This window comes from Python bivittatus, unplaced genomic scaffold (genome assembly GCF_059951505.1).
Source record: "Python bivittatus isolate LINGU-HERP-01145 unplaced genomic scaffold, Pbiv_v1 ctg000480_np1212, whole genome shotgun sequence".
NCBI classification, from domain to species: Eukaryota; Metazoa; Chordata; class Lepidosauria; order Squamata; family Pythonidae; genus Python; species Python bivittatus.
Genome location: NW_028277075.1, coordinates 88429486 through 88446049, shown reverse-complemented (window position 1 = coordinate 88446049; position 16564 = coordinate 88429486). Strand labels below are relative to the sequence as shown.

The 16564-nt window shown below is 46.6% G+C and overlaps 1 protein-coding gene across 5 annotated transcripts in view; it reads left to right on the top strand.

Annotated features, from left to right (window-relative positions):
- The window catches only part of NCKAP5 (NCK associated protein 5), a 680918-nt gene that overhangs the window by 434322 nt on the left and 230032 nt on the right, over positions 1–16564 (top strand). The gene's annotated exons all lie outside the window — the stretch shown is intronic.

The window sequence follows — 16564 nt, the reverse complement described above, 5'->3', positions numbered from 1 at the left end:
AATCGTAACAGACATCAGACCAGAGCTTAGTGAAGGATGTAAATGTTGTGGAACCAGCTAAAAACAGTGGATATAATGGCCATGGCTCTTTTGGGACATGCCGAGTCCCACACATCAGACTAGTGCCTTTGAAAAGGCCTATGTTAGGAACTGTGTAAGAAGATTAACTCTTTTAGGCCTAGTGGGTGTTTGGGGGCACTATAAGTAGGGTAAGTTATTACAGTGAGAATTTAATGTTGGGGTAAAATTGTGGAAGATGAGTGCTTTATTATGGATGGAGAAGCTGTTGTTTTCAAACCTTTGGGTGGATTTATAGGAGGAGAGACAGTTGGCTGAGAGCTTCGAGGGAAGGGGAACAATAGTGGAACCAGAGAGGGCTACTGCAGTAGTGGGAGGATCAGGCAAGGAATAGGTCTCCCTCAGTCATGCCTAATCACCAGCCAAGGGCAAACAAGGAGGCATTTCTGCAACTCCCATATCGATTACCTTCTCCTGCTAATGCCTGGGCAATTTGATCCTGGATAATGAGGCTGACCTGGTCCTAACTGGCTGAGCTAGGAGAATTATTCCACCATGTTTCTGGGTTTTGTAGCAGAAATATGAAGGGGAGGTAGCCATTGTCACAAAGGGTTTTATTGTCCTTACCAGGTTCAAGGTGGTACAGACTAAGTGTTCCAAATGTTCCTAGAGCTGGGGGACTAAGACAGAATGGGGCTCTGGTATCACGTGCCCTGCTACCCAACAGTCTCCTTGCCTGAGCTGATCTCAGAAGTGGTTTTCAGGGTCCCAGGGCTGTAAGGGATTTCAACATACATGCTGACACAGGTCTCTGAGAAGTGTCTCAGGAGTTCATGACTACTGGGGTCTATTTCAGTAATATCTGATCAAACGTCCTGATCAGGACATATACTGGACCTGATTTTAAATACCAGAATTTACTCTTTAGTCCTAAACAGATTATAATAGACAGCCTTGGACCTTTCCTGCTTGGACAGGGCTAGTTTTCAGCATTTGCCTGAAGACGCTTCTAGATTCTTTTTTCATTGGCTTAGATTTAAGAGACCACAACATTTGTCTTGAAATAATTATAGAACATAGATGTGTTCATGCTCGTATGTACTGTAGCTCCTCACTATACATGAGTTTACCACATACAAATTTAAGTATCCATTGGAAATTTTCTATATACAGTGGTACCTCGGTTCACGAACTTAATTTGTTCCACGATTCTGGTCGCAAACCGAATTGGTCGCGAACCGAATCAAATTTTCCCATAAGGTTCAATGTAAATAAGGTTAATCCATTCTGGACCATATGTATTTTTTTTTTAACCACAAAAATATGAAACAAAGTACAGTACAGTACAGTATGAAGAGAGAGAACACTAACCTTGCTTGAGGCGACACCAAAAAGCTTCACAGCAAGTGTCTGTCTGCGTCTGCGATCTCGCCTAGAGGAAGCCATGACGACGTGTAAGAGCAGAGAAGATGGCCGTGGGTTGTGTTCCTCACCCTATGTGGAGTTCGCGAACGGAAGCAAAATTTTGCAAACGCTGCTGTTCACGAACTGAATTGCTCGTTAACAGAAGCATTCATGAACCGAAGTATTACTGTATCAGTTTGTCACCTGCTGTTACCAACATTAGATTGCATGGTGGCACATTTCTTTCTAATGAGAACTGGAGAACCACTCAGGTTGATGTCAATGGAATTAAAATGGCCCCAAGCATGTTGTTAGAAGTAAGAATGTATTTGAAGAGGTGCATGTTGCTAAGAGTTGGAGAACCATGCAGTCTTATCTTTTTGGAGAGGGCCTCCAAACATTTTGTTTGAAGTGAAGAGGTAAATGTTGCTAAGTGCTCCAAGTCTGTGATTCCCTTGAAAGAAAAAATTCAAGTACACATACTGTGATGGAATGTGTTGGTGAAGGCCGCGCTCGGGAAGATAAGCATTTGCTTAGCCCCCAGAAAGAGCGTGGGAAGGTGAAGAGGATGAGACTGGCACCACCCTAAGGAATTCACAATGTTTGCTTGCTGGCTTGGGGAGTTTAGATTCAGTCTGGCGAGATTCTGTCTTGAAGGTGAAAGCTAATAAAGGCTATAGAACTAAATCTGTACTGTCTCGTGGAGTTCCTTGGGCTGAACCTGACACATACGCTGCATGAAAGCTAAATAATATGGTGGTTGGTCAACTGTTTGTGGCATAAGATGTAAAATCTCTACAATGAAGAAAAATTAACTATAAGAGTGAGTATAAAAAGTGAAACTGCATCATTGCCAGAAGAAAATGTTAATGTGCATGAACTTAATGATGAATGAAGCTAAGAAATATTATGAACATTTTGTGGAAAATATGAGCCTACCAAGTCTGTGGCCAGCTTGTGGCCTAACTTGGTGGTGGGTAGGACAGATCAGGAAATCTTGATATAATACAGTGTTACATTCTCTAGTTAAGTACTGTATGTCAGGTTCGGTCAGCACGAGGCTTCAGGGAAGCACGGGGTTGCAGGGAAGCTCGCAACCAGACCACGCGGAATCCACCGGCGGTAGCTAGCGGGGAAAAGAGGAACCGAAAGCGCCGCTAATTAACGAGCCACCTGCGGCCAGCTAAACAGGAAAACCGCAGCGGAAGCTTTTAACTATGAACTGATAACGGCGCGAGCAAGCAAGGAACGGGGCCGCAGGGCAGCGAAACAAGATCGCAACGCAGCACAGAACCCGCGGGTCTGCACGTAGCAGGGAGGGACCAACCCAGCCGGAGGGGGACTGGCAATCAAGGACAATGGACTCTGACCGACCCTGCCATCATGAACGATCAGGGGGGACATTGGGGGGCCTAATAGCCCACAGCCGCAACGCGATCACGAGGCGGGAAAAAGCGCGGGAAGGGGGGAATATAACAAGTGATGCAATTGTACCAAGCCAGTCCTGGCTTTGCTTGTGACTACTACGTTACGCATGAGTAAACCTTCTTTGTGAACCACACGTGTCACGAGAGTTTCTCTGTCGAACGGGGCAAATCTCACATAAAGCCAGGACTCACCGTCAGCGCTACCCGGTACCACCGAGGAGCGTTTTCTTTCTCAATACAGGCATGACCAGCGACGAGGAATCCGTGGGTCAGCTGGAGCGCGAGGGATCCAGGCTCGCGGAAGGGCGGTCGGAGCCGCCCGGGAGCGACGGGGCAGCGGCCAGGGCCGGGCGCACTCCATCCGAGCGGTGGTCGATGGGCGTGAACCAAGGACCAGACGATTCAGGCGTTACGATGACCCGGGGTTCGGGGTTCCGGAACCGTGAGTGGAGCGAGAAATTCGCCCGACTAGAGGAGAGAGTCGAGCGACGCCTAGATGCCGTGGAGGCGATGCTCCAGACCCTACTACAGAGAGTGGGGCCACCGGCGGTGAACGAGGAGGCGAGCGACGGGGGGCGGTCCGACACCCCCGCCGGCACCACCCACGGCGCCCCGGTCGGAGGACCAACGGGCGGCAGACGCCCTGAGACTTCGAGGTATCACTGGGAAGTTCTCAGGGGACCCCGAACAGCTGCCGCACTTTCTGACGCACGTCAGGGGGTTCATGCAGAGGGGTGGTCACCTATTCGCTAGAGACGAGGACAGGGTATCCTACGTGGCCGAGCTGCTAGATGGCCAAGCAGCCAGCTGGGTGATCGGGCTGTACGATGCCAACGCGGCGGAACTACGGAGTTTCCCGGACTTCATGCAGGCGCTCCGGGACAGATTCGAGGACACATTGAGCGCCAAGCGGGCGGAGGACGACATCCTACAGTTCAGACAGCGGGGCAAATCGGTATCGGAATATGCCCTGGAGTTCCGGAGGTTGGCCGAGAAGCTCGCGGACTGGCCGGAGTCCCTGAAGGTGAAGTATTTTAAGAGGGGACTCAACCCAGAGATCCTGGAACGGGCACTGGGGCGGGACGACCCGTCCACAGTGAAGGATTGGATCTGGCTGGCCGGAACGGCGGAATCGGCGTGGCGGCAGATCCAACAGAGCACAAGACGACGGGACCAGACGAGGGACCGGCCGAGGGAGAGGACCCAGAGGAGAGACGGAGCGGTCGACGGCAGTCCACCGGGAGGCGAGAGGCGACCAGAGCCCCGAATCTGTGCTTCCGATGCGGAGGCAGAGGCCACCGAGCGGCGCAGTGCCCGACGGAGCGGGAAGGCGCCCCACCACGGCCCGAAGTCAAAACCCCGCGTGCGAACGGGAAAAGGACCGGTGACCGACCGCGGAAGGGGGCAGTGGCGGCGGTGACCGAGAAAGGACGCGGGGGGTGGTCGACCCCGGAGACAGCATCCTCCGGAGAGGACTCGGAGCCGGCGGGAAACGAGGCGCGCTCGCACTGAACGGCGTCCCAGTGCGAGCAGGGGAGTCGAGGCGCGCGGACCCAATAGGAGACGAGGACTGCCCACCGTTCCGGGTGAGGATACACGTCCGGGGGTGAGATCCGGAGGGGAGGCGCAGCTACGGGCGCTACTGGACTCGGGCTGCACCCACTGCTTGATGCACCCAGCGGTGGTCTCGGGGCTCGGGCTACAGCTGAGGCGCCTCCGGGAGCCCATTTCATTCAGCCAGTTAGATGGCACGCTGGCAGGGGGGCCAGCTCAGTATTACACCGAGCCGGTCCAGATGACGATCGGGAGTCACCGGGAAGAACTGAGGTTCGTGGTGGTCCCGGTGGCCGACTACGCGGTGGTACTCGGCTTGGCGTGGCTGCGGCGGCGGAACCCACGAGTCGACTGGACGGCGGAGGCAGTGCGGTTCGGGGTCGACAGACCGGCGAGGGCGAGAGCAGAGGGGACCGAGCCGTGGAGACGGAGGCAGCCGCAACCACCGGCGGACAAGCGGAGGGTCCGGGACACCGGGAGACGGGGCGAGAGCAGATGGGGCCCGAGACCCGGGCGGCAACAGCAGCAGCAGCAGCGCCGGGACCCCGGAGACCCGCCACGATCCCGAGGCGAGGGGAGGCAGCGGCGACTGGCGAGGCGACCGCAAAGCGAGGGGCCGGACCCGGGGAACCCCCGACGGGCGGCGGAATCCCGAGGCAGTATCGAGACCTGGCGGCAGCGTTCGGGGAGAAGGAGTCCGACCAGCTCCCACCACACCGGCCCAGTGATTGCGCCATCGAGCTAGAGCCAGGAGCGACCCTGCCTAAGCCGAAAATGTACTCCCTGTCGAGGAGGGAGATGCGGGCCCTGCGCGAGTTCATAGACAAGAACCTAGCGCGGGGATTCATCCAACCCGCGAAGTCACCATTAGCGGCCCCGGTGTTATTCCGGGAGAAGAAGGACGGCTCGCTCCGTATGTGCGTAGACTACCGGGGGCTGAACGCAATCAGCACGGAGTACAAATACCCCCTCCCCCTGATGAAGGACTTGATGTCGCATCTGTCGAAGGGGAGGGTGTTCACAAAACTGGACTTGCGCGAAGCCTACTTCAGAGTTAGGATCCGCGCAAAAGATGAGTGGAAGACGGCGTTCAACACCCCGCTCGGAAGCTACCAGTTTTCCGTGATGCCGTTCGGATTAAAAGGGGCCCCGGAGGTATTTATGCAGCTAATAAATGAGGTGCTGCACGACCTACTCTACCGGGGCGTCCTGGTCTACCTGGACGACATCCTCATCTACATCGAGACCCTGGCGGAGCACGTGAGCCTGGTGCGCACGGTGCTCCAGAGACTGCTGAAGGCACAGCTGTACGCAAAGCTCTCGAAATGCGAGTTCCATCGAGAGCAACTAGACTACCTCGGCTACCGAATATCCAGCCGGGGAATTGAGATGGACCCGGCGAAAGTAAGGGATGTCCTGGGCTGGGAAGCGCCGCGAACCCGGAGGCAACTCCAAAGCTTCCTAGGGTTTGCGAACTTCTATCGTCAGTTCATCCCGAACTTCGCCCAAATCGCCCTTCCCCTAACCGACCTGCTAAAAACCAAGGGCACTGGGAAACCCCCAAGCCCAGCATGGCACTCGCGTGGACTGCAGAATGCCAGGGGGCGTTTGAGGAACTAAAACAGCGGTTCACCGCGGAGCCGATCCTGCGCCATCCCGACCCAGACCGGCGGTTTATAATCCAAGTGGCTGCATCAGACGTGGCAACGGGAGCAGTCCTGCTCCAACCCAGCCCGGAGGGGGCCATCCACCCGTGCGCCTACGCCTCCCGCAAATTCACCGAGACGGAGAGGAGGTGGATGGTGTGGGAGAAAGAGGCGTACGCGGTCAAGTGGGCGCTGGCCACGTGGAGGCATCTACTGGAGGGGGCAACTGAACCGTTCGAGGTGTGGACGGACCATAAGAACCTCGAGGCCCTGAAGACCCCGCGTAAGCTATCCCCCAAACAGGCACGGTGGTCCCAATACTTCGGGAGGTTCAGGTTCACACTGAAACACATCCCCGGGAAGCGCAACTTCTTAGCGGATGGACTGTCTCGCATGCCCCAACACGCCAGCCTACGGGAGGAGATCGTGGACTCCGTCATCCCCGCCAGCAGGCTGGCTGCAAAGGCGGTGACCCGAAGCCAGACCAAGGGGGAGCGACGGGACGCGGCGTCTGAAGTAAGGCAAGGGTTCGCGGAGGCGGCGGAGCGGGACGATTGGCTCAAGCAGAACCGAGAGGCGCTAACCGGCCAAGAGGGGTTGTGGTGGCACGAAGGAAAGCTGTACGTGCCCGAGGGTTGCCGACGGGAGGTCATGGAGAGAGCCCACGACAGCCGAAGCGCGGGGCATTACGGCTTCGTAAAGACACTCCACTTAATCCGGCGGCAGTTTTGGTGGCCCACGCTCCGGAAGGACGTGGAGGCGTACTCGGGGGGTTGCCCGGTGTGCGCAACAGCGAAAGGAGCCAAAGGCAAACCTAGAGGCCTACTCCAGCCGGTAGCGGAACCCGACGGCCCTTGGCAAGAGGTCGCCATGGACTTCATAGTGGAGCTCCCGGAGAGTAAGGGGAAGACCGCCATTTGGGTGGTCACGGACTTATTCTCCAAACAAGCGCACTTTGTAGCGTGCTGGCGAGTCCCCACGGCCGAGGGGCTGGCGAGACTGTTCGTGCAACATGTCTACCGACTCCACGGCGCACCTCGACGTATTGTCAGCGATCGGGGCGGCAACTTCATCGCGCGGTTCTGGCGGGAGTTCCTGAAGCGGGTGGGGACGAAACAAGCCCTATCCTCCGCGGCGCACCCGCAGACGGACGGAGCCACGGAACGCCTGAACGGGGGCTCGAACAGTACCTGCGCTGCTACGTGGGGCACCAACAGGACGATTGGGCGGAGCTACTACCATTCGCGGAGGTGGCATACAACAACGCCGTCCACAAGAGCACCGGGTTCTCTCCGTTCAAAGTAGCCACCGGGAGAGATTTCGTCCCCATGCCGGAGCTGCCTCAGCCGGAATCCCAGATCAACTCCCTGGACGCCTGGTTCGCCCAAATCGACGAGACCCGGCGAGCGGCGCACGCGGCATTGCAAAGAGCCAAAGCCGACTACAAGAAGCACGCGGACCGCAAGAGGCTCCCCGAGGAAAAGTGGAAAGTGGGGGACCAGGTGTATCTGTCAACCAAAAACCTAAAGACGCACCAGGCATCGAAAAAACTCAGCCCGAGGTTTGTGGGGCCGTTCCCCATTTCGGAGGTCATCAATCCGGTGACCGTCAGGCTGACGCTCCCGAAAAGCCTCGGGAAGATCCACCCGGTGTTCCATTGCAGCCTGCTAAAGTTGCACCAGCCGGGGAACGCCTGGCACAAGGCGGAGGGAGTACCACCACCCATCATGGTCGGGGGAGCAGCATTTCGAAATCAACCGGATACTGGACGCCCGGAGGCACAAGGGGCAGACCCAGCTCCTAGTGCAATGGAAACATTTCCCCAAGTCCCACAGCGAATGGGTGAGTAAAACCCACATAAGGGCGCCGGACCTAGTGCGGGACTTTAACAGTAAATACCCTGGGAAGCCGAAATAGGACCGAGGGGGGGGAGTTGTCGTCAGGGGGGCGGCATGTCAGGTTCGGTCAGCACGAGGCTTCAGGGAAGCACGGGGTTGCAGGGAAGCTCGCAACCAGACCACGCGGAATCCACCGGCGGTAGCTAGCGGGGAAAAGAGGAACCGAAAGCGCCGCTAATTAACGAGCCACCTGCGGCCAGCTAAACAGGAAAACCGCAGCGGAAGCTTTTAACTATGAACTGATAACGGCGCGAGCAAGCAAGGAACGGGGCCGCAGGGCAGCGAAACAAGATCGCAACGCAGCACAGAACCCGCGGGTCTGCACGTAGCAGGGAGGGACCAACCCAGCCGGAGGGGGACTGGCAATCAAGGACAATGGACTCTGACCGACCCTGCCATCATGAACGATCAGGGGGGACATTGGGGGGCCTAATAGCCCACAGCCGCAACGCGATCACGAGGCGGGAAAAAGCGCGGGAAGGGGGGAATATAACAAGTGATGCAATTGTACCAAGCCAGTCCTGGCTTTGCTTGTGACTACTACGTTACGCATGAGTAAACCTTCTTTGTGAACCACACGTGTCACGAGAGTTTCTCTGTCGAACGGGGCAAATCTCACACTGTAAAGGATTTCAGTGCTTTTGTTGAAGCCATTGGCCACCTTAGGATAAAAAAGCATGATTTAAAAGTTTCTTCCTAGTCGCCTAGCCGCAATAGTATACTGTACAACTTTAGAAAATGAGTGTGTGCAATGGTCATGATATCAGTAAAAATACTTAGAACTGGCTTATAATTTCATTCATTATAGGTTTATCCAGCATAGCCTTTACTATGTTAAAAAAAACAAAACGAAAAGCAGTTTGAGGAATTTTTAACAGGTTGAATCATGATTTAATCTGTGTTTTAGTTCTAACCTTGTTTCTTTCCCCATAAATTCTTAAGTTTACCAAATCTTAATTTGCAAGCCTTGTGGCTTTTCAAGTATGCAACCCTTGCAGTTGAAATTACATTGCATCTTACTTTATAGCATCAATAGCTACATTCCAAAATGTGAATAAATACTATTGTTTACCTTTGTATTGCTTTCTCCCCCCCTCCCTCATTTTAAATCAATTTTTGTAGAAGAGCTAATACTGCTTTCTGGTCCTTCCAGTATACTTTCCAATATATTCCCAATGAGCAATTGCATAGCTTTTCCTTTCTTCAGTTCTTTTTTCATGATGGAGAGTTGTTTAAATGAAATCATAGCTTTGTATCAGTTATTGCCAATTGTTATGAAGAGAGAGGAGGAAAGCTCATTACACTTTTAAGATGCAATCTTGGTTGAGGAAGGTCACCAAATAGGATTTCTTCATTGATTTTAGTTTTGTGCTGCAGCTTGCTTTTAAAAATAAAAAAGAATGTACCAATCCTTCCAGAATTAATCTACACAAGCAATCCAAGAAGTAGTCCATGGAGAAAAATGAACTACAAGCCAACATTAAAAGATAATCAGAATAAAGTGCTGCTAATTGTGTGTGGGCTTTACGTTATATATCCTTACCCTTGTGTATTTGTACTTCAGAGATTTAGATTTAGATTTTATGTCTGAAGTTTATTAATCAAGTCATACATTTTACTATTGTATAATCAGTGGATTTAATTCTTTGGCATAAGAATAATTAATCTTTGTATTTCATTAATAAATTGGATGGGTGGAGGAAACCACCAAAAAGTTGCTTCTTAATTTGCTTAAATATCAAGCCTTATTGTTAACAAGAAATTGTTATAGGTAAAAGCATTCACATGTTTTTATACAACTATACTAGTTCTTTCTGATAATCTGTTTCTCCTTTTCTTTCATTCTCTGAAATGGTGTAATATAAATAAGAGGATAAAATAATATAGATAAGAAGTTACAGATTATACAAATTATCTAATTAGTAAGATGATCAAATGATGACTATAATGTGCTAATGTACATTTTAGATTGTAACATTTCATTGGCACTGTTCTTGCTGCATCAATCTTTTGATAAACTTCATTAAATATTTTTGTCTTAATGTTTAGTTGGCAGAATCCAGATTCGGGATACACATATAAATATGTGTTTATATGCCATCTATAAGTCTCTGAGTTATCCTTTGTATAAAACATTTTTATAGCACTCTTCCTATATCAGATTATAAGATACTTTAAAAGAATGAAGTATCTCATAAAATAAGATAAAAATAAATAGGCCCTTTCACATAGCTGTTAGCTTCAGCCTTCCAAATTACTAGGAACATTTTTATACCATTGGATGGTGCCTCTTGAATGTCCACATCCCTCCCCCACATTGAAAGAACCAGTTCTCCCTCTAGATGATCATTCATCCACACTCATTAAGTTAAAATAATGTTTAAAAAACCCTTAAAGCCACTGTACAGTGGTACTATAAAATTACCCTTCAGATTAGATGGAAAGCAGTGAGAGAAATAGTGGCAAAGGGCTTCAGTGTCTCTACTTAGGAGGAAAGGAGAAAACACAGGAGAGGAAAGGAAGGGTAAGGGGACAGCCCATAGTGCAGTTACTCAGCTGATTATCTTGCAGAGCTGAAGTGTGTGAAGACTATCCAATTCCCATGGCTGCTTGGGAACATGCAAGGATGTCCCTGATTTTGTATTGCTTTCTGAAAATCTATTCAAAATTTTTTTAAAAAATCACATATCATAATAAGCATGAGCCTTTTGTATTGTAAACCTTTTGTTAAAATGGAAATGGGATGTAGTCAAAGATCTTAAGAATTGGAACTAGAACAGGGAAGTTTATTCTAATTTATGTGATGTTGTAGAGATAAGCTTGTCCTGGTTTGCATATATTGTGACTTGGATCCAAATTAAATTTCATGTCATCGGTGTCACTGACTTTATACCTTGGAATACATACAGAGTTTTTGTTCTGGTCAGGTAGTAGAAAGGAAAAGACAAATGCATCTGTCCTTATAAAAGTCTTTCTTATTTAATACGTATCTAGAGAAGTGACTGCCTTTTTATGTTGAACTAGATGATAGGAACCCAGCATAATAGGTAGAGCACCAAAAATGACAGAGAGTTTTTATTCCCCTGAATAGGTAGCTGAACAGAAGAGACAGGTTTGACTAATTCCCCCATTCATCCTTATTCCTCATTGCCATATCCCTCCCTGCCCCCCGCCAATTCTAGAGAGACTTCCAACACTCTAGCAGTTTTTCAGAAGACACAGAAGATTACAGGGGAACACTGATATTGTTAACATAGGCCTAGTAAGGTATTATACAAACCTGCATAAATACTTTCCTAATACTGTATGTATGAAGTTGAAAATGGGAGAGCAGCAAAATCACCCTGAAGCCCTTGCTGTGACGGTGAAAAATGGATCACTGTGTCTTTTTCGCTAGGGAGGGAAAGCTTCTTAAAAAAATGAGTTCCAACAAGCAATCAGCAGGATTAGAAATACGCAAGCAGGCTGACGTGGTTGCTCTTTTAAAAAGAGAGTCTTGTCTTTGTAGTTCTTAGTTTGATTTTCAAGAAGTGGATCTTCCATTTGTGTCTTAAATATTGACTGCACAACAAATGGGAATGGTCCAGTTAGTTGTACATAGGGCTTCAAGCAGTCTGCTTGACATTACAATACATCATGAAAAGGAAGCATCTGTTTGTTTCCTTTAAGAATCTCTCTCAGGAATTAGTTCTTTAGCTAATGTAGTGCATCCTATCAGCTTCCAAATCTCTGGGGAGGGAATTTCCACGGAGCATTATAACATGTTCGGTGAAAGAAGAATCAATATCAGGAGCCGTATAGTACTGTAGGATGATGTTGTATGGAGGAGATTTGTAGAACAGCTACATGGATGTGAGTTGCTATATTCATAAGGAACAGTAAGGCTGATGCTTGGTCATCTCCAATCCTTCCTTTTGAAAGTATGGCTGATTATTTGCAATACTATCAGAGGGGTTTAGCTAATGTTAGCTGAGACTGCTATTTTTTGCAAAGCTCTTATGTTAGGATTAAAAATACATCTTGTTCTATATAGCTTAGGTATGTTTTGGGTATGTCTATAAAAAAATAGAATTAATTGGAAGATTATCTTGGAATGTGAATGGAAAAAAGGCATCCTAGAAAGTGGACTTTCCTATGGCTGTCAATTAAGGTAAAATACCTGGTTTTCAACAGTGGATTTATTCTTAATTAATCACCACCATACTGTTCTTCATACCCTGATTTAACAAACAAGCATTTTATTACAATCCAGGACCAGATATTGTTCTTCCGTGTTCTATATGTTGAGCACAATTGCCTTTCCAGGTCCCAAACTCCAGGACTTTCATAATGCCATTATGTTAGTGTTATCTGCTCTTTGAGGAAAGATTTCTTTTTAGCCCAAAAAAGTGTTAATCAAGACATACTGACTCTTTAATATTACCGAAAAAGCCAAAATGTATAATAGTGCTTAGAAATAAAAAAAATGGAAGATATTCATACTTTGTTCCTGATTTCTTTGTGTGTAGAATGTAGGTAAAACTGAATATAACTAATTTCAGCACTTTCTCATTTGCTGTTCTGAGCAGTTCAGTCATCTTTATCTATTTCTGGTCTGATAACTAATAAATACTGTATGTTTGTAATCAAAAGGAGCAGATACTCTCATGTTCTCACTAGCCAGACTTCTTGTTAAATCGTGATCTTTGCAATAATACAGCTCCCTTGTGCCATCAACATGTATTGCTTAGGAAATCCCATTTAATTTACTTCTGCACTTATAATGAAAAAAGAAAGAAAGAAAGAAACCTAAATTGTGCAAAATACAAAATAATTCCTCTGGGTTTCTGGCTTTCTGAAAGAGATAAAACTTTCAGAAAGTAATCCTTTAGCGAGTCTTACTTGATGTTATCTTTTGACAAAAGGGATTTAGGAAGAATTAAAAACTTCAGACATTACTGCTATGTGCACATTGGTGATATAATGAAGCTTCCTTTCATGTGCACATAATTATGAATAGATTCACACTTCTCTTCATATTCCAGTAGGTATCCAAATAAATGAGTCTGAAAACGCTGATCAATCCAGGTGCTTAGATTTTTTTGTATATGTTTTTAAAATAGGTATCCTGTATGGATTACATTTTTTTCCGTATTTCCATACAAAATGCTATGATTCTTGCTTGTTGGATTAGTGTCCTGATCAACATTTAGCTCTTTGCCAGATTTTGCTTTTTCTCAAAAAGTTTTAACACATTTTTTGGTAGATTAAATAATGAAATTTAAATAGGCATTTTGAGAGACATTAATACCTGTTTTGAGAGAATTAGTCACAAACTAATATAGAAATATAGTGACATTGTGAATAAAAATAAACAGAAATGACCTGAAATGGAAATACACTTTCTTCTATCCTTAATTTAAAGATACTGGTACATGGGCATATGACCATATGACATTCATATTGTGTGCGTGTATGCATCTCTAGAAAATACTGACAGTTAAAAAAATAGGATTATTCATACTTGCCCTTCTACAATTGGAAAACTGTATTCTTTTCATAGAAGTTGCTCTGTTCCCATAAAGGTCCTTGTAGTAGAAAATAGAATAGGAGGTCCTGGTGATACTCCCACACTGTTGTAGAGAATCTGCTAATTCTCTGCAGTAGATTTGGAGGCCATAGAGGCTTTCATTGGGAAAGGAGATTGGAAAGATTGTGGGAAATTTCTACCCGTTCTACTTCTACCAAGATGAGCAATCCATGAGCAGAATTTAATTGCCTTATCTCCTTGCTTCTGTTGGTGGCAGCTTGGTTCTGGTTTGGCATATGTTAATGTTTGTCCATTCAGGAAAGCTCCAATTTATGCTGTATAAAATGGGAAATCAAGGCAAATGTAAATCATAGGTGGTCAAGAACTGAAGGAGGGAAGAGTCTCATGCAGGGGAGAAATGGGATGTGGAAGCCTGAAGATCATTATTTGTGTTTTAAAGATCATAATTTTTTTTTATAATGATGAAACTATACACTTTGGCCAGTTTCCAATGATGATAATATTGTGCAATTTATTATCAGACTTTTGGTTATATTATTGGTTGCTTCTTAGCCCTGAATCTCAGTAGGCAGAATGGGATCAGTCTTGGTCTCTCAGCTTTTACTCAAATCTCAGAACTTAGTGTCAGCTGTTTTTCCTTCACATTTGTGGTGAGTCTTCCAGATCTTGTGAATGTATTTACACTTGCAGAAAAAGGCTACCTCCCTTCTTTCTATTGACTCTCTGACCTATTTCATAAACTGATCAAGCAAGCATTAATGGATAATTAAATATCCAAATTGCTGAAGGTAATACTGTGATGGTGGAATTCAATCTCCATAAATCCATATAAAATTATGAGGATAAATATGCTAAAACTGCTAGAACAGGATTTATCTTTTTATCCCATTCAAGATGCTTTGGAAAAAGGTATGTATATCAGGTTCCTAGTAGCGTAGTACAACCCGAGAAGCAAGATTCACATGAAGTTTTACTAATCACATTTAATGTCAATAAATAGGGGGTTAGAATACAGAATCCTGGAAACTAAAAGAGCAAAACTGCCACCCTTATTTATGGGAGAAATCACTAAGATGGAGTCTCTTTTTTGCAGCACTGAAAACTGAAGAGCTAGCTTTCCTTTTTCTAGGTAAACTTGACCCTGAAACTTTCATTTGCTATTTGTTAGTGATGTTTTGAATCATTCCCATTTTTTCTCAGCCTTGGTGCATCCTCTTACAATGTAGTGTTCACATATTTTATCCTCACCACCCTATCTCTATGACAGATTGACAGATGATGAGTGACATATAGTTAAATTGTGAACATTCCAGCTGAATGGGAACTTGAACTTAAGTACCCTAAGTTACTCTGGGTGTTGTATTGACCTTAGGCTTGACTAATTATTCCAGTCCCAATATGGACTAAGGTCCTCCCCCTGCAACAGCACACAATATGAGCAGGTGGCAGGCGTGGCTAGGAGGGCCTTTGCACAGCTTATCTTGTGCGCCAGTTGTGCCCATTCCTGGATCGGCAGGCCCTGCTTACAGTTACTCACACCCTAGCCACTGTCAGGTTCAGCCCAAAGAACTCCCCGAAACAGTGCAGATACAGTTCTGTTGCGTTTATTAGCTTCCACCTCAAGACAGAAATCTCTCCAGACTGAATCTAACTTCCCAAGCCAGCAAACCAAAACACCGTGAATTCCTTAGGGTGGTGCAAGTCTCATCTTCTTAAACTTCCCATGCTCCTGTTGAGGGCTAAGGGAATGCTTATCTCCTCGAGCGCGGCCTTCATCCAACCATTCCTTCACAGCCACCTCCTGTTTGGATTTCTGTAATGTGCTGTACATGGGGCTGCCCTTGAAGAGTATCCAGAAGCTTCAGTTAGTGCAAAATGCAGCAGCATGGGCAGTTATGTGTGGCCCTAGAGCAGTACAAGTTACATGTTCACTTCACATTGGCTGCCAGTTTGCTTCCAGGTCCAATTCAAGATGCTGGTTTTAACCTTTAAAGCCCTTCATGGCATGGGACCAGGTTATCTGAGGGACTGTCTCTCCCTAATTATATCAGCCGACCCTATCAGATCTTGCAGAAAAGGCATGTTGCGGGTACCATTGGCTAGGGACCTGCATTTGGTGGATGTGCCTTCTCTGCTGTGGCACCCACCTTATGGAATATCCTTCCTCCCGAGATTAGATTAGTGCCATCCCTTTTGCTATTTTGAAAGGCCCTCAAGACCTGGTTATGTGATCAGGGCTGGGGCTCCCAGGGAACTGGAGACCTGCTTAGATTGCTCCATTGCTGAGAGGGCCATTTTTATTTTCCCTCCCCTATTGTTTGTATTTTAGTTTTTATGATATTTATTAATGTGGTTTTTATATTTTTCATGTTGTTTTTATATTTGTTTTTATCTGATTGTTGTATGCTGCCCAGAGTCACTTTTGGTGAGATGGGTGGCTGTATAAATTTGAATAATAATAATAATAATAATAATAATAATAATAATAATAATATCTCTGCCGTATGGCTGGTGTACACAGCCACGTTTTCCTTTGTGGCTACCATTTCCTTTAACATATAGTTTTCTCCTTTCAATTGACTTTCAGATTCTACTTTTCAGCCACCATCTCTCTTAACTATTTACTAAAATGTACTTTTTCACAGACCTTCCCCCATGTTTTGTCTAGGCAACAATTGGGACTATGATAGATAAAAGCTTCTAGAAATTCTTTGTTTCTCCCCACCTCACAAAACTTCATTTTGCTTTTTGTCTTATTTCTCATTATTGTAATTTATCCTCTTCTTCCTCTTCTTCATTTTACAATAATATAAATTTCTGGTTATATTCACAAAGATGTTTGCACACCTTCTGCTTGCAAGGATTAATTGTCTGTCAAAGTCTTTTCTAATATATAAAATTTGAGCTGTAATACAAATGAGATAAATAGAGAGCAAAATATGTGGTATATTCTATCATGAAGCAAGATTTCATGTGTCTATTTGACAAAAGTGGCTACCTATTACTTTATGTCATACCAGGTGGGCCCACAGGATAAAAAGGTGCCACAACCATGCAATCAAAGATCTGCTCCTATTTTATGTGCAT